The sequence below is a fragment of the Propithecus coquereli genome, unplaced genomic scaffold (genome assembly GCF_000956105.1).
Source record: "Propithecus coquereli isolate 6110/MARCELLA unplaced genomic scaffold, Pcoq_1.0 Scaffold80, whole genome shotgun sequence".
Lineage (NCBI taxonomy): Eukaryota > Metazoa > Chordata > Mammalia > Primates > Indriidae > Propithecus > Propithecus coquereli.
In genome coordinates this window covers 5,138,334-5,156,815 of record NW_012154174.1, presented here as the reverse complement: position 1 = coordinate 5,156,815, position 18,482 = coordinate 5,138,334, and positions in this window count along the sequence as shown.

Genomic DNA, 18,482 nt, shown 5'->3' with positions numbered 1-18,482 from the left:
AACTGCAACCGGGAAGCCAGCTAAGTTTCCTTAACCTTAAGCTTGAGTTTCCTACAAGAGGACAGTTTCTCTGGGGAGGCCAGGGGTTGCTGAGTCCCACCTGATTCAGTATCCCAAGATCACTTCTTTACTTGGAAAATTTGGGTCTTTGGGGCTTCCAAATTTAACTAACTTCTGAGAGCTCTGGGATGTGTGTACACATTTGTGTTTATGTTAAATAAAGCAGGTCCTTGACATTGTGCATGAAAAGCTAGGAGAATCCATCTTAGATTCCAGGTCTGGGATTTTGTATTGTGAAAGGAAGTGAGCACTGATTCTGGTCATAGATGCTATCAGTGTGATTTAGGACAAGGCTCAATTTTCTCATCTGCAGAATGAAATAAAAGGTGGTCCCCAGGTTCAATGTATAATATAATTGGTTTGAAAATACTGAGATGCAATATAAAATTAAAGTATTATTTTTATTTACAAGTCATTGTATGTATGTGTGTTTTTAGGGGTCTTTGCTGACACCTAGACCTCTCTGGGTCTCTGAAAAAGTCCTGGTGAGATCAGTGTTCCAAGCAGTTGGCTCTTGACAGACATCACAGACATACTAAAGTTTTTGTTTTGACTTGAAGGTCCTCTTCTGGCCCTTCCGAATAACTTTAGCCTGGACATCAGGCTAGAATTCACAGAAGAGGAGGGAAGTTGCCAGGGCTGCTTCTTTCCAAACTGGTAAAATAGCTGAAAATAGCCCCATTTCTTCATCTAGTCACATGCCATCAGCTGTCCCCTGTGTGCAGATGACTCTCAAATACAAATTTCTAGCCTCACAAGCTTTCCTGAAATTCAGCATTGATGAGTATATGGTCACCTTGAATAGTATTCTAGGATCTCCAATTCAACATGTTCTCTTTTTTCCATCAAAACAACTGCAACCAGCCTTTCCACTATTTCTTCTTTCTCCTCTAACTCCAGTTACTTGAGTTCAAAACTTTGGGATCTTCTTTTACTTTATTCCTCTCTGTTATCTCTCACATAGAACTAGTTGTCAAGTGCTGTGAAATCCACCAGGGAGAATGCCCTTGAAAACATCCATTCTTCCTAAAGTTACTCCTGCTTTATTGTGTCAATCATTTCCTTCCTGGCCTATGCGACAGCCTCTTTAATGGTATCTCTATCTTTGGCCCCTTCACCAACCCAACTTGTCCTACCTACCCTAGTGTGGCAGGCAACCTCTAAGAGGGCCCTCATGGTTCCTATTTCCTGGTATTCTCCCCCTTGTGAAATCCGCCCCTCTTATGTGTGGATGGGAAGTGTGACTTGCTTGTGACCAGTAGTTTATGGCAAAGGTAGTGGGATGTCACTTCCGTGATGAGGTTACATATGATTATGATTACTGCCTTACTGGCAGACTTTCTCCCTGCTGGCTTTGATGAGGCAAGATGCCACGTTGAAGAGGTCCACGTGGCAAGCAACAGAGAGTAGTCTCTGACCCATAGCCAGTGAGGAACTATGGCTCTGTGACTAACAGCCTACAAGAAACTGAATCCTGTCAACGATCACTGGAGCTTGGAAGCTTTCCCAGTCGGGCCTCAGATGAGACCCCAGCTGTGGCCTATACCTTGATAGCAGCCTTGTGAGCTATCCGAGGCAGAGGACCCAGCTAAGCATTACTCAGATTCCTCATCCACAGAAACGGTGAGACAAATATGTATTGTTTTAAGCTTTTAAATATATGATAATTTATTACATAGTAATAGGTAATTATACTCTACGGCACCCAGATTACTACGTGACAATGTCAATCATTTGCTCAGAAATACTCAGTGGCTTCGATTGTCTGTATTTGGACTTGAACTGCCTGTCCAAGCTGTTTTCCTTCATGAGCACAATTACCTCTCTACTGTTCATATTTCTCGCTCTCTGCCTTTTAATCTTTGCCAACATTGTTACCATTTCCTAAATTTTCTTTATGACTAAATCCTATATCTTTTTTTAAAGGCCCACTTAAATGTCACTTCATTCATAAAACCCTTTGTGATCCCTGCAGCCATATAGATCTCTGAGCTGCATGGTTCTATACCATAGGTCCCTTTTCAGTTTTTTTTTTTTTTTTTAAGAGATAGGGTCTTACTCTGTCACCCAGGCAGGAGTGCAGTGGCATGATCATAGCTCACTGCAACCTCAAACTCCTGGGCTCAAACAGTCCTCCCACCTTGGCCTCCCAAAGTGCTGGGATTACAAATGTGAGCCACTGCGCCAGACCCCTTTTCATTTTTAACCTTACAGAGGAGTTGGAGGGCATTGCTGTATCTATATGCTACAGGTTGAGTAGCCCTTATCCAAAATGATTGGGATCAGAAGTTTTTCCAATTTCAGACTTTTTTAGATTTTGTAATATTTGCATTATATGCATACCAGTGGAGCACCCCTAATCTGATAACCAAAATCTGAAATGCTCCAGTGAGCATTCCTTTGAGTGTTATGTTGGTGCTCAAAAAGTTTTGGATTTTGGAGCATTTCTGATTTTGTATTTTCAGACTAGGGATGCTCAACCTGTACTAAGTTGTAGATTTTTTTTGAAGAAGGAGGCTGTTCCTGATTCATCTTTCCATGCCCTCGGACATTTATGTATAATGACTTATAGATGGTATGCTCTGAAGGAAGAGTTACTCATTCATGAAAAGCAAGCCAGTTTGCCCACTAGATAGAGGCAGTTTGTGGAATTATTGGTTTATTTGCTTGCCCATTCTTTCATTCATTCTTTCACTCCCTCCCACATACCAGGAATCGTCCTGGGGGCTGGAACAGGCCTGGACTCATGGGCACTGTGCTCAGAAGGGGGCCCTGCTCTTGGGGTTTAGCATTCTGCAATCACCGTCTTGAGATTCTTAATAATTTTATATTTGGATGTGTATTTTCTAAGTGAAGTCGTTTAGGATAGTGGAGTATGTGCTGAGGGCTCAGAGAATTCTCGTCTGCCTCCTTCCTTTCGGCATGGGTTCGAAACCATCTGCTCCCCTTAGCTTCCAGCACTGATGGGGGCCTAGGCTGCACAGGGAGTGTGGGCTGGGTGTACCCTGGGTACCCACGAGGATCTGTACTTGCTACACAGTTTGGACATCATATTAAATAAATAAGAAATACCATGAGTGGTTGAGAGAGAGAGATCACAGCAGAAAATAAAAAGAGCTTTCCTCTTGCTTTTTGAACAAGGAGCCCTGCATTTGCATTTGAACTAGACCCTGCGAATTATGTAGCTGGCCCTGACTATAGGTGTAGTGGAAAACCAGATAGGTGGGGATAGAGCTCTAGCTAGAGGGACAGCAAACAATGGAACAGTGAACAAGCAAGATGATTTCAGAAAGTCAGTAGTGCTATGACGAGAATAAAGTGAGGCGATGTGTGGGTGAGTGCCGGAGTGTGGTTGGGAGCGTATTACCTTACAGGGACCCTCTCTGAGAAGGTGGCATTTGAGTAGACGTCTGCTGCAGATAAAGGGGCCAGGCCATGCCAAGACTATGGGGCAGTTTCCAGATGGAGCGATGTGCTAGGTCAAAATCCTTGGGGCTGGAACATGGCTTGAAATGGCCAAGAGCTAGACAGAAAAAGCCAGTGCTAGAGGAGCCTAGTGACCATGGAGAAGGGGAGGATGTGCGTGTGTGTGTGTGTGTGTGTGTGTGTGTGTGTGTGTGTGTGAGTGAGAGACAAAGGTGGGATGCAGCCGATCCTTTAATAGCGTGCTGGCCATGGCAAGGAGACAGCTTGCCTCTGAGCCTGCCCGGGTCTGTGGCCCTGTATCTTCTCACCTAAGAATCACAAATCACAGCTCCCTGTGGTCCCCAGAGAGCTCTGTCTTCACCTCTTCTGTAGCCTCCTGCTCATACATCTTCCCATCATGCCTGGACCCTTATTTGTAATTGTTTCTCACTAAAAATAATACTCCATTGTATAGTGCAGCCCTAGAAATACTGACGCGTAGTTGGACCATGAGGCCAAATACCCAGCAGAAGAATCAGGATCCCTGAGATATTTCCTCTTCTTCCTCTTTTCCAGGCACCTCTCTTCACTGATCTTAGAAGTGAGAGGTGGAAAGGGCAGGTGAGAGGGCCCAGCGGGCACGGTCCTAATTCCAGAGCCCCTGTGCCCACCTGTCTGTGTGCCCATTCTGTGGACACTAATCCAGGAAGCCCTTCAGGCCGGGTGGCACATCGCTGGCTCCCTCCCTATGGTCTGTTCCTTTAAAAATTTGGGGCTTTAGCTGAGAAGAAAATTAAGTAATTTTGTTATTTTTCCTTGCTAATGCTAAAATTATTAATCTTCAGAGATAAGTACTGTTCAGTGCATAATGAGTTAGAATTGTTGATAATTATAATTTTGAAGAGTTTCAGCTTGCTGTCAGCCAAGTAATTAAAGGGGTGGGCCCCGGGTTCTATTTTGTTCATGATGGTTGTGCTTCATGGCTAAGAACTCCTGTGTGTGTGGCAAAAATGCCCTCATTCTAGGCCTGCAATGCAGTGAAAGGGTTAAATAAATCCAAGTGAAGGAGTCCGCTGGGTTGTGAAGAGCTCTCTTTTCCTAATTTCCTCCCTGGCCCTCCATCTCTTCCCTAGGATATTCCCATTGTCTTTGAAAAGCGGGGCCTCCTGACTGGCCCCCACTCGCCATGGATTAAACAGACGCAGGATGTCTGGGTCCTGTCTGAGTCCAGGGAAGAGGCTGTTTCTTTCCCTCTTCTGCAATTCCCCCTTCACCCGACTGCCCAGGAGTCACCTTTTTTCATTTTTTTAAAACTTCTTGCATATACTAGCGTTGGACTTAAAAAAATGGAACCCAAAAGAAAAGAGGAAGAGAAAATGGAAAACTAATGATTCAAGAAATCACATAGCACGGGATAATTCTATTTTGAAATCACAGCAGTGGCACCCAGAGGCGGACGCTCCCCAAATTACTAGTGAAAACCCTTTGATGTATCCAGTTGTAAGAAAGCCCAAGGCACTTTTTTATTATTATTATGAGTGTTTCACATTCCCCAAAAGAAGCATTTAGCAGCTATTTTTAAATGTCTGTGTGTGAGCAAAATAAAAAAAATAAAAATAAAAGGAACCCTAAAAATCTTCAACCTTAAATGTGCTTGTTTAATTGCTGGCTTTTACTTAGAATAAAAGCCAAGTTCTTGCAATGGTATTTGAGGCCCTCTGAGTCCTCTCTGACCTCATGTACCCCTCTCTCTCCCCTTGCTCACTCTTCTGTGGCCACACTGGTCCCCGGGATGTTCAGGAACAGGCTGGGCGTGCTCCCTGCTCAGCCTGGGCCCTTGCTGTGTTCCCTGCCTGGCGTACTCTTCCCTGGGTGTCCCAGTGGCTCGATCTTGTCCTTCCTTCAGGTCTTTCCTCCAAAGTCTCCCCCTACAGAGGCCTTCTCTTGCCATGCCATACACAACCGTAATTTTCCACTTTCGACACTGTAAAAGAGACTTTGCAGAGGCGATTAAATGAAGAATCTTGAGAAATGGGGAGATTATCCTGGATTATCTGGGTGGGCCCAATGTCATCACAAAGGTCCTCATAGAAGGGAAACAGCAGGGCCACTAATAAAAAAAGGAGACGTTATAACAGAAGTAGAGGTTGGCGTGATGTGCTTTGGAGGTGGAGGACGGGGCCATAAGCCAAACAATGCAGGCAGCTTCTAGAAGCTGGAAAAGGCAAAAGTAAAGTATTCTTACCAGAAGGAACCAGCCCAGCTGACACCTTGATTCTAAACCCAGTGAGATACATTTTGGACTTCTGACCTCTAGATTAGTAAGATAATAAATCTGAGTTGTTTGTGGCGATTTATCACAGCAGCGATAGAAAACTAACACAATTGGCAGGGACCCAGACTCATAAGATCCCAGGCATCTGACCATCTTGGTCTCTGGTGGTTCTGTGAAATCTACAAGCTTCTGTTTTCTTCCAGGGTTTTCTTTCTGATTTGAGTACGTGTACTAACAGAGGCTGGAATGCATTCTGGCCTCCTTTAATCCCTGAGGCCAGCCTTTGTCACTTGGTGAAATAAAAGCTGCATAGGACATTGAGGGGAGGCGTGGTGCCCAGGTGTGTTTTCAGATAGTTCAGGTGAGGCTGGAAGGTGGGGAGAAGCAGAACCACCCCTGCCAGGAACAATGAGATGCTGCTCCTACAACTGCTGAAGAACCCAGACTTGTCATCATTTTAACTTAAATGGACAATTCTCTTTGGTTTAAGGATGTGATTGGCTGCTGGGTTTTGAAAGCAGTGTCTTTTCATGGTCATTCAGAAGTGAACTTCAGAAGTCAGAGCTCACAGCTCATGGAAGGGTTTGTAATCGTACCTGGAAAGAACTGGCTCCAAACACAGTAGGAAGAACAGTGGGGGGAAATCACACTATGGCTTGTTCCTGTTCATTCATTCACAGAGTCCTCCCTATTTTAATTTTAGTGGATTAAAACTTTAAAAATAATGTATTCATATAGTCTCCCCAGCCCCCTGTGACCTCATCTTTTCTCCTCTTCTCTCTCACTTGTCTTTCCCTCTCTCTCCCACCATCTCCCTCTCCGTCATGTTTTCTCTGACCCTCCAGCTCTTGAAATTATTTGTATTTGTGAGGATAACTTGAGCACTTCAAACTTTTTCCAGCTTTATTTTAAAAAGATGATTATTTCATCACATGATTTCAAATCCAAAAGCGCTCTCCACCCCGAATGAATGTCCTTTTACTTAACTGACCAGCGAGGAAAACCTATAAATTATCAAACAAGAGAAAGAACAGGAAGAGCTCCTAGAGCTCATTTGCATCTGCATATGTTCTTTATTTAAAAACTGGAGAAGTGCTGAGTGGATAGGTTTGGGAAGTATGGAAGGCATTCTGGAAAGGATGGCTGTGCACAAGTCCACATGTCCTGCTGTATTAACTTGTGTGGAAAGGGAACATAGTGGGATTTACATTGCGGTGCCTTCTTTTACCGCCTGCTCTGTGGCAGGAAGGGAGTAAGGGTTTTAGTGACATCTTCATTAGATCTCACAAATGGTTAACATATCAAAGGTGGTAAGGAGAGAGTTGTGAATGTCATAAAAAGGCTTTTAATGAATCACTGTGTTTTCTTGTACGCTAAGTACCTGGCACAGAGATGTGGGATGGGGACACATTTGGGTTTTATTAACAAAGTAGAAATGAGCTGTATAGCCAGTTAGAGCTATTTGTTGAGCATCTTATTTTCTAAAGATGAATGTTCCACCATTTCCTGGTCTTTTGGTTGCTTACTTTTTTCCCCCGCCTTGAAAGATTAAAAGGTGATCACAATGGATCTTCTCACCTTGCTGTGCCTCTGTGGCTGTCGTGGGAGTAGAGTTGGCTATTACATCTGCCCTCCGTTGATACACAGGATTGGTTCAGGTTGGGTTGCCAAGTGCCCTTCCATCCATGATGGAAAGAGTAGACATGTCTCTTCTAAAAGGAGACATACTTGGTGAAAGAGATAACTTTCCTGGACCAGATTTGTGAAGCAAAACATGAAACCATTATTATTGGATCCACAGAAACCTGCTCAAGAGTCCCTGGAGATGGTCTTTGCTTCTACCTATTTTTTAAGGTAGAAAAACTTTAAGGTTTAAAAAAACTCAGAAAGGCTGAAAGAATTTTTCAAAATCTTATAGAGGTGAGCTACAATTCACTGAGTCATCTTCCCTCCTTCACTGTCTACCCATTCATCCCTCCTTTGATCCTTTCACTCATCCTAAAACACTCACTGAATGCCCATAAATAAGATCCATTCCATGCCTCAAAAAGCTCATACGCCAGTAGGAAAGACAGGGATGTCGCGCCATCGACTGGGTGTTACTGTAGAGGTGTGGCGGGTGGAGGGTGCACAGGAGAGGGAGTGTGCTACTCAGCCTGGCTTTGTGGTGGAGAGTGGAGCAAGGCAGGGGAAGATCCTCAGAGTTGCTGGTATGTCTTAGGGAAAGAATAGTTGCTTGCCAGGTGCTCGAGGCATGGGAAGACTCAGTGTTATCCTATTTCTATTTGCTTTTAAATAATTTAACAAACTTTAAATTGCTATTTTTTCATTGATTCTCTTATTCAATCAAAATTTCAGAGCTTGGGATGCCACTAAAACTTCCAGAGGACTTGGAACACACACCCTCTGCTCACAGGGGAACTTGGCAGAAGAATGAATGAATGAATGTGCTAGACATTATTAGGCCCAGCTTTCATGCAATGCAAAAATAACTCCTAAGCCCCTCTCAACCTTGAGATTTAAATTAGAATAACTAACCTTTATCTCATTATTTAACTCACAGCAATCCTGTAAAATAGATTTTCTGATCGTTTTCAGTTTTGTAGATGAGTTAAAAAAGACACAAGTTAAGAGATATGTGCAAGATCCCATAGCTAGAAGGTGACCAAGTGAAAGCCAAAACTGTCTGTCTGTCTTTAGATCCTGGGTTGTTTCGATTACACTACTCTGTCTTGCTGATAGATAGCTGAGCCTAATAAATGACTTCATGTGGGCCAGGACAATCTCTCCATTTAACTACACTCACAAGAGTACTTATGTTAGAACCTTTATTTTGAATTAAAGTATGATCTTTAAGACATCGGTATGAAGAAGGGCAATATGATAAACATAGAATTTTAGACAATCGGAGCTGGAGCTGACATGATTAGATTATAACTTTAGATATAATCAGTCAATCATTTTCTGCCATATTACAGATGAAAGGGAATACAGTTTTAAAATCATAGCAAGAATACAAGTTTCCCTGCTCCTAACAGTGTTATCTCAAGTAAAATTTGTTGCTTTTTATTTTACCCAGCACCTGTAGCAATCAAAATCCTAAGAGAAGATGCACAGAAATTGTGTTTGATGAAGAGTCTGGGCTTGAGAAGGGTTTGGTCATCTAAGTGTTGGGATGAGAACATCCCTGGTCAACAGAGACTACTGGACACTAGCTAGGTTTGGTGGAGACTTTGTAGAACTACAGGAAGGTCCTTTAATGGTCACGTGACTATTTAAAACACTCAGCTTTGGTCAGTCCTGTTCTCTAGTCATAGTTCTGAGCATTGTGGAGTTTATTTAAAAGTAGGATTCTCATTGATAGAGTTCCAAATGTCTTCAAGAAAATGTCCCATGGACATGGTTTTAGAAATATAAATTATTCCTATCAATGTTTAACTAAAAGCCAGACTGCGTCCTTTAGACACTAGGGCAGAGTTTGCCTGTTTATTTGACATAATTTTGACTAAGTAAGAGCTGTGATGTTTGAGGACTAATCTGGCCAGTTTCTTGCCTGCTTTTTAAGACTACTTCTGAAGTTTGGCTTTCTTTGTTTTTTTGCTGGGTTCTTCTTTCCTGTTGAAAGCCTCAGCCCTCCTCCTCCTACTCACCATCTCCAGTGCTAGGCATTCCCTTCCCTCCTCACTCCCTGTGTGAAGAAATTCCCCTCTTGACCACTTTCCTTTTGTGGTCTGCATACCCCCCTAGTGTAGTAGTCATGTAATAAACATGGACAGATGGCACCAGATCATGGGCTTATTTTCTCCCTGTTCCTATGTTCAGCATCTAGCACCTGGTAGGAGCTCAAGGAATATTTTAGGAATGAATGAACAAATGACAGAAGCAAACAAAAAGAAGGAATATTTATTTGCTTTGGTTACTGCTATCTGGAGACTCCAAGGAAACCCTGTAGTTCATAGTCTAGTGGTTTCATTCATCTTGCCTCCTTTTGTCAGTTGTCCAGGTGATTTTTAAGTAAACATTCACACACACATGCACATAAACACACAAAGTAGCTGGACATTTACTGAACTCAGTAGTGGTGAGATTATAGGTGACTTTCATAGCCTTTTCCTTTGAGCTTTTTGGTGGTTTTATGTGTTTCTGCAATGAGAATATTTTATTTTGTAGTTAGAGATTATTAACATTATATTTTTTAAATTTTATATTCTAAAAATGTTTATTTTTCAGAATTTTAGAAATTAATAATATTGGGAGAAAAAATTACCCATAATTCTAACACCCGGAAACAACCCATTGCTAATGTGTTAAATTTATTTCTAGCCTATATTTTGTGAATGTATTTTGGTATATAGTTGTTATGCTGAAAATGTACATTTTTATTTTTATTTTTCAATAAACAATACAAATGTTTTTATGTTATATAATCTCCATGAATTTCACTTTTACTGACTTCATACTAGTCTATTTAAATTAGTCTAGTAATAATCTACTTTAGCATTTCCTGATATGTAATAGCAACATTAAAATGAACATTTATTAAGTGCTTACTATGTGCTGGGCACAATGTTAAGAATAAACTGGGAGGCAAAATGGACTTCTGCTGTCACAACAGATGGAGTCTACAAAAAGGATTTATATTAGCAACCCAATGTGGTAAGAGATTTACAGGAATGTCAAGAGTTATGGGAGCATTTGAAGGAACACAGAATCCAGTCCTAGGCAAGGATCAAGGAAGGCTTTCTGGAGGAGTTGACATTGAAGCTGAGACCTGACAAATGTTTCACAATTGACCAGGGAGAAAGGTGGGAAGAGTTCAATTTAGGGGAACACCATGTATGATGGGGCAGAGGACATCATACATACTATGTTGATATTGGTATGTTGACGGCATTGAACTTCATTTGGCCAGACATTGTTATAGAGGAGGAGAGTAAGGAGGTGGTGAAGGAGCTGATAGCAGAGGTGCATAGGGGCAAGATCATGAAGAACTTGGCATGTTAACTTCAAGGGGAGTGACTGTGTCATAGAAACTTGGAAAAATCACCATGGAGTTTTAAACTGGAGGAGCTAAAAGATCAGATTGACTTAGAAAGATCATTCTGGCTCCAGTCCATGGGTAGATGCAGGGAGACCATGTAGGGGTTTGGAGCAAGAGATGTAATCCATGTAAGAGATGTTAGTCATTTACCTGGTTTTCCCATTTTCACAATCATAATAATCCTGAGATGAAATTTTCATGCATAGCTATCTTGCCATATTGAGTATTATTTCATTAGAAAAGACTAAAAATGCTAACTGATCTTAGTATTACATATCTGGATCACTTGCAGTCTGTTTGTCCTCTTGCCCACATGCCAAGTCACTTCAGTATTGCATGGTAGAGATGGGCGAAGGGCACCTTCTTGAGGATAGCTCTCCATAGTGTATGTAGTTCGGACCAGATTGCATCCAGATTTATGCATCTCCCAAAGCTGCATCATTTGCTGGAATCTCAACTGCCAAACTAAGCCTAATGCCATGTCTGTGCAAGTGATTAAAGAAATCCAGCATAATTAGGATGATTACACACACATTACAGTTATGTTTCATGGACTCCCTGGGTTGAATGCATTTGCCTAAGGTTAACTACCTCATTTCCCAAAAGGAGCATTCCTATAGTTCTACTTCGCTATTTTTGAAGTGCTTCAGGTTATAAGATTCCACTTCCCTGGCCAAAATTCTCTTCATTGCATTGTGTTGCCCATTGTGGGATCTGAAAGCACATTCATTATCATGTGCTGATGGCCATTCTCCAAGAGTAAAAACTGGAGGTAGAAGTAAAATGTGAGGGTGCTCATGGAAGAGGATGGAACCACGCTCTTGGCAGGGGCACAGTCTCTGGAACTCAGCACCAGGCTGGGAAGCTTGGCCTGTATCTCCCTGTGCTCTCTCCGGGTGGGCCACTTTGGCGACATAGCAAAAGTAACCGGGGCAGAGCCTCACCAGAGACCGATTGTGGGGACAGTGATGGAAAGCAGATGGAGGCTCTGGCCTTCACTTGGTGAGAAATCCACTGAGGGAATGGAGAATGTTTGCAAAATCTTCAAGCACCATTGGGACATCTCCTTGTGCATTTACAAGTCACCAGCCTCTGTTTGCCAATGGTTTGGTTTGGTTTTGATGAGACCAAATTACCCTTTGAGTTCTCTCAAAATTTTGAACATTTCCCAAATTTTGTTTGACTTACCAGCTGGAGGCCTGGAATTAAAAATTCAGCATTAGAGCATGAGAAAAATAAATGAAATCTTGCTTTATTTTGGAATATTGGTTAAGAAAAGTTGCTTACGGCTGCATAGTTTGTAATTTGCTCCTCTAATTATGTAATCTTTGGCCTGGAACAAATCTTGAGTGGTCATTTTATCTTTTCTTCTGCTTTTAGATGGGGAGGGGAGGGCTCTACCTCCTCTATGTACTTCAGAAAGATGGTGGGCTCTTCTGATACAAGAGTTTGGAACAGAAGGCTCCTAACCTTATTTCTTCTTCTGGTTCATAGTTGTAGGGTTAATCAGTCAGTCTGAAAGCCATGGGATTTTGGAGCACATACAGTTTGAACATAGCTCTATACTCAACATTTTGTGGTCCCTGTCTTCCTACTTCCCCTCCATCAAATATTTACTGCAATCCTACTAAGTGCTGGGCCTTGACTAGAGACAAATGGACAGTGATTAATCTGTTTAGCATGGTAGAGGAGACAGGTGTCTGCTGAGATTAACGTGACAGTCACAGTACAGTGTAGGGGTGCTATTCCATACATGTGTGAACTTAGACCCTCAAGAACCCTGCAGAGCTAAGAACTCTCTGGTTGTGGTATTGAGTGTGCCTTCACAGAAGGCATGACATTTGATCTGCATTCTGAAAGATTAGTAAGTAGCTTGTTGAAGACCTCAGAATTTCAGGAATAAAGCAAGAATAAGAGAAGCTAGGTAACCATCATATGCTTTTATTTTAGTAGAACATAATTAAGAGATTGATTTATAGCTTGGATAAGAGAGAGAATAATTTTGACTAGTGTTCTCATGGAAGGCTATCATTATCGTCACTGTACAAGAGGACCTTGGATGGCAGCTTGCAGGACTTGAGCACCAGAGAGAATGGAAGGCATTTATTCATCTGTGTTTTCCTCTTTCGTGTCCAAGATGTGTAGCCCTGAGAAAACTGGTTGAGCCACCCATGGGCCCTTTAAAGTCTTCACTGAGGTCACCATGGATGCCAGAGAGGGCTTTAAATGTCACTGCTATTAATAGATCACCAGCATGGATAAGAAATGGGACTGGGAAAGTGGCTGGGAAAGGAGTGTCACATTTGCAATGAGACTTCAGACTAGTGAGGCAAAGGCAGGCATCTGTAGTCAGGCAGCAGAATGGGAAGCAAAGGAGGGCGAGGCTCTAGAAGCCCTTGGTTCTTTGGCTAAAAGTCTGAAGGAATCCTACAAAACATGTGGAATCCACCACTCTCTTTGCTTGAATCCAGGCCCTTCCCTCCTGGGAGCCTGTTGGAAGGGAAGTGCAAGTGGCACCATGTGTCTTTGCCTTTGTGGCAACCTTGTTTCTTTGCTGGAAGGCTCACTTGTGCATGTCTTCAAGACATTGGTCTGATAGGAATGAGCCGGTCAGGTGGGAGAGGGGTGGTGGGGTGGGGGTAAACTCACAACTAATGGATGTGGAGCATGCTGTATGGGGGAAGGGCACGCTTGTAGCCCTGGCTTGGGTGTGGCAAAGGGATTATATGTAACCAAAATGTTTGTATCCCCATAATATCATGAAATAAAAAAAAAAAAGACATTGGTCTGGGGACCTTCTGCTTATCCAAAACTGACAGGTTTCTGTTCCTTTTTGGAACTTCCAGGGCTCCATTTAAGTTTTAAAGCCAAGTGTTGACATATGGACAGTCCAGAGTCTGAATCATCTTTATCATGCAGTAAGACCTGCCACAGGGCTTTCTGTTCAGAAGAGCCTCAGTTCCATCTGGAGAAAGGGAGACAAAGCTGGATGCTAACATTTATGGAGAAGTAGCTTGGTGCACACAAAAGAGCTCTACGCTGGGAATAAGGAGTCTAACATTCTAGCTCCTGGGTTTCTTTGTGTGACCTAGAATATGTTCTGTCTCACACATTCTGGGCTTCAGTTTCTTCTTTAAAATGTGGGAGTTGGACTAGATGATATCTAATACCAGTTTCCAAATTGACATTCTCTAATTTTTGGCTGGGGTGTGCTTGTGTGTACAACAATTTTTCTGAGAAAGAAAGATTAAGGATAATATCCCATGCACATTATCGTCACCATATGTGCTTGCATTCCTGACACAGCTATGGGCCCCACCCGTGCCATATGCTTCCCACACTTTGTCAGCCTGGCTGTCCTTTCCTGCACATCTCAGCTCAGCATGCCACATGTTCCAGCATGCGCGAGATGCGCTGACACAGGCTTTGTGAAGGCTGACGCCATGTCTTGTTCTACTGGCTTCTCCTTGAGGAATCCTAAATCTGGCTGCAGTCTGCACACTGGTCTGGCTTTGTGGAAGGGAAAATATAAGACTGGGCTTCTAAATCAGCTCATACGTATTAATATTTTGAGAGTCAGGCTCTGAGAGGGCTTTGTGAAGACACCACGTTCATTGTACCACATTCTGTTATCAAGGCTGTACTTGTGCATCATATGCAAATGCTCACAGTGTCAGATAGATACTGAGGCTTGGGAAGGAGCATACCATACCTTCACCCACCCAAATGGTGGCTTGACCCAAGGATGAAGCATTGAACTAATATAGTAGGACTCTAGAAGGTTGAGCTAGGATGGAAGTTTCAGAAAGGGAACATTCGTGACTCTCTGAGGGTAGTACAAATGACCCTTGCTCCACAGTGAAATGGAGTACCTAATGAATCATGTTTTCCCTGCCCCTGGTGGGATTTGCATGGATAGGTGTCAAGTATTGTTCGGGGATTTTTAAAGGAGTAATACTTTAATTCAACCTTCAGCTCTACTACTTATAATGTGGCCTTGGACAAGTCATTTAACGTCTCTAAACTATTTTATCCTGATCTTTCGAATAAGATACTGTCTACCATGTTGCCCTATTCACAAGATAGTAATGGGATTCAAGAAGTTCATGTTTGTGAAAGTAATTTGTAAACGACAAAGTACTAGCCAGTGGTTATGACTTGTGGAGAGTCAGGAATACCTTGGAGGATGTGTTTGACATCATGGAACCTCTCACCAAAAACAAAACAAAACAAAAAACCACCACTATGTATTTATAGATAATTTTGACATGTAACTTCAAGAGATATACTTAGCAGGTCCATGTGTCAGAGTTTAACCATCCCTCAGATCATCAAATAATCATAATAATACTTCTGCCTTCATGCTAGAGGCTACACACCTATCCTTCCTATTCTACTCCATCTCACCAGTGCTCTGACATGCACCCCATTGGCTCATAGTCAGTGAATGATTGAGGACATGTGTGTGTGCATGTATGTGGTGTAGATAAGTTTGTTTGTACTACTCATCTTGCATTTCTATCTTTTGGTGATTACGATACAGTGCGTAAGCACTACCTATGATGGAAGAAGCATAGTGCTTCTCCTGTGGCCATGTTACACTCACTAATGAGATGGACAGTCCCACTCTGTGTATTCAACTTGCCTGACTCCCTTATACAGGTTAGTTTTGGTAACATATTATATTTCTATCTGGCTCAATTCTATCTAGCTGAGAACCTACAGATTGCATCAACAATTTGATCTCCCTGGATACAATTTGGTAGCCTTATTTCAATCACAGCCTGGGTCACACCCGTTGATATATTTTTAAATTGATTTCTTTCTGATCTGCATAAAGCAAAACACTAAAACTGTTCTTTCATATCTGTTTTATTAGCATGTCTTTCAGGTGCTCCTTATCCTACCAATGAAAAGGGAAAGAGTTTTTAGTACTGTGCTATGTGCTCTGTATTCACTTGATAATTGTCAATTTATTTTTAACTTTTAAAGTGAACTATGATGTATGTATAGAAAGTACACAAATGATAATATTCAACCTTATAAATTATCATAAGCTATCACCATCCAGACAAAAAAAGTAAAATACTACTGGTAACCCACCAAAACTTTCTCATATCTCATCCTGGGCACTACTTCCTCTCCAAAGATAGCCAGCATTCAGACTTCTAATGCTATGGATTAATTTTGCTTTCTTTTAAATTTTATATAAACAGAAGCATATGGTATGCATATTTATTTTGGGATTTTAGTTGTTCTTGTTAAGCATTATATAGTATTCCATGACATCGGAGTCCAATGTATTTGTCTTTTTCTTTACAGTTAGTAAAGAAGTCCTATTTAAGAAACCTATGTCTACTCAAAGGTCATGAAGGTATTCTATGTTATCCTTTAGAAGTCTTATATTTTGAATTCACATTTAGAACTGCAGTACACCTGACATTTATTTTCATGTATGGTATGTGGTAAGAGGTCTAGAATTATTTTTTCATGAAGAAATACGAAAAGACCTTTCATTTCCAACTGCTTTTGTCATAAATCAATTGTCTACATATGTGTGAATTTGTCCTGGACTTTCTAGTCTGTTCCATTTGTATACTTTCCCCTTCTGGGTCAATGCCTGTATCTCTTAATGACTACAGTTTTATAGTAAGGCCTAATATCTAGTCATGGATCAAGACTATGTTGGTTATTCTTGGCTCTTTGTACCTCCTTAGAGAAATTTTGGAATCATTTTATGTCTTAATAACAGAAGCAACAATGAAAAAAATGATAGAATTTTGATTGAGACCACTTCAAATTAATAGGCCAATTTGTGGAGAATTGGCATGTTTGCAATATGATGTCTTCCAGTCCACGATCATGGGAATATTCTTCCACTTATTCAGGTCTTCTTTAGTTTAACTCAGGAGTTTTTTGTGTGTGCACGCATGTGTGTGTAGAGTTCTTATACCTATTCCATTTATTCCTAGGTATATGATTTTTTAAATGCTATTGTAATTTACTTATTTTTTGGTGTTAGTATATAGAGATGGAAATAATTTTCATATATTGATCTTGAAGCCAGAAGCCTTGCTGAAGTCACTTATTTATTCTAAGAATTTATGGTTTTAAAATTTTCCATATACAAAATCTCATCTGTAAATAATTGCTATCTAATCCTCATATTTTTTCTTATCTTATAGCACTAGCTAGGACCTCTTGTACAATATGGAATAGAAATTGTCTTGAAAGATATCCTTGTCTCACTGTCAGTCTCTGAGATTGAAACCACTAACTTTGAATGATCACTACTGTGGTACTTCTGTTGCTACCCTTTATCAATTAGGAAAGTCCTCTTTTGTTTTTATTTTGTGAAGAGTTTTCAGCCTAAGTGGGTGTTGAATTTAGTCAAATATCAAATATTTATTTTGTGTATCTATTTAGGTGATAATTTGCTTCTTCTCCTTTATTAATTTGGTGAATTATATTGATTTTTTTTTAAGTAGACTTTTTTTTTTTTTTTGGCTGTGGGGGCAGTTTTAGGTTCACAGCAAAATTAAACAGAAAGTACAGAGTTCCCAGGTTCTCCCTGCCCCTGCACTGGCACAGCCTCCCACACTATCAGTGTCCGACACCAAAGTGGTGCATTTGTCAAAACTGATGCATCTATATTGGCACATCATCACCCAAGTCCATAGTTTACGTCAGGGTTTGCTCATGGTGCTGTATATTCTGTGGGTTTTGGCACGTGTACGATGACATGTGTTCACCATTATGGTATCACACAGAATAGTTTCACTGACCTGAACATCCTCTTAGCTCTGCCCATTCATCCGTCCCTCTCCCCACCCCCTGGCAACCACTGATCTTTCTGTTGTCTCCCTGGTTTTGCTTTTTCCAAAATATCATGTAGTTATAATTACACAGTATATGTAGCCTTTTCAGGTTGGCTTCTTTTACTTAGTAATATGCATTTAAGTTTCCTCCATGTCTTTTTATGGCTTGATAGCTCATTTATTTTTAATGCTAAATAATAATCATGGTCTGGATGTACCACAGTTTATCCATTCACCTACTGAAGGACATCCTGGTTGCTTCCAAGTTTTGACAATTACAAATAAAGCTGGTATAAACATCTATGTGCAGGTTTTTGTGTCGACATGTTTTCAATTCATTTGGGTAAATAGCTAGGAGCATGGTTGCTGGATCATATGGTAAGAGTATCTTTTGTTTTGTGAGAAACTGCCAGACTGTTTTGCAAAATGGCTATACCATTTGGCATTCCAGCCAGCAGTGAATGAGTGTTTCTCTTCCTCATCAGCATTTGATGTTGTCAGTGTTTTGGATTTTGGCCATTCTAATAGGTATGTAGTGGTATCTAACTATTGTTTTCATTTTTAATTCCCTAATGACATATGATGTTGAACATATTTTAATATACTTATTTGCCATCTGTATATCTTCTTTGGTGAGGTATTTGTTCACGTCTTTTTTTCATTTTTTAAATTGGGTTGTTAATTTTCCTGTTGTTAGGTTTAAAGTGTTCTTTGTATATTTTTGATAATAGTCCTTTATCTGATATATCGTTTGCAAATATTTTCTTCCAATCTTTTAAATGTTAAACCAACATACATTCCCAGAATTTACCTACCTTGATTGCGTTATATTAATACACATATGCACATATTTGTAAATATAGAAATGATTTGCTAATTTTTT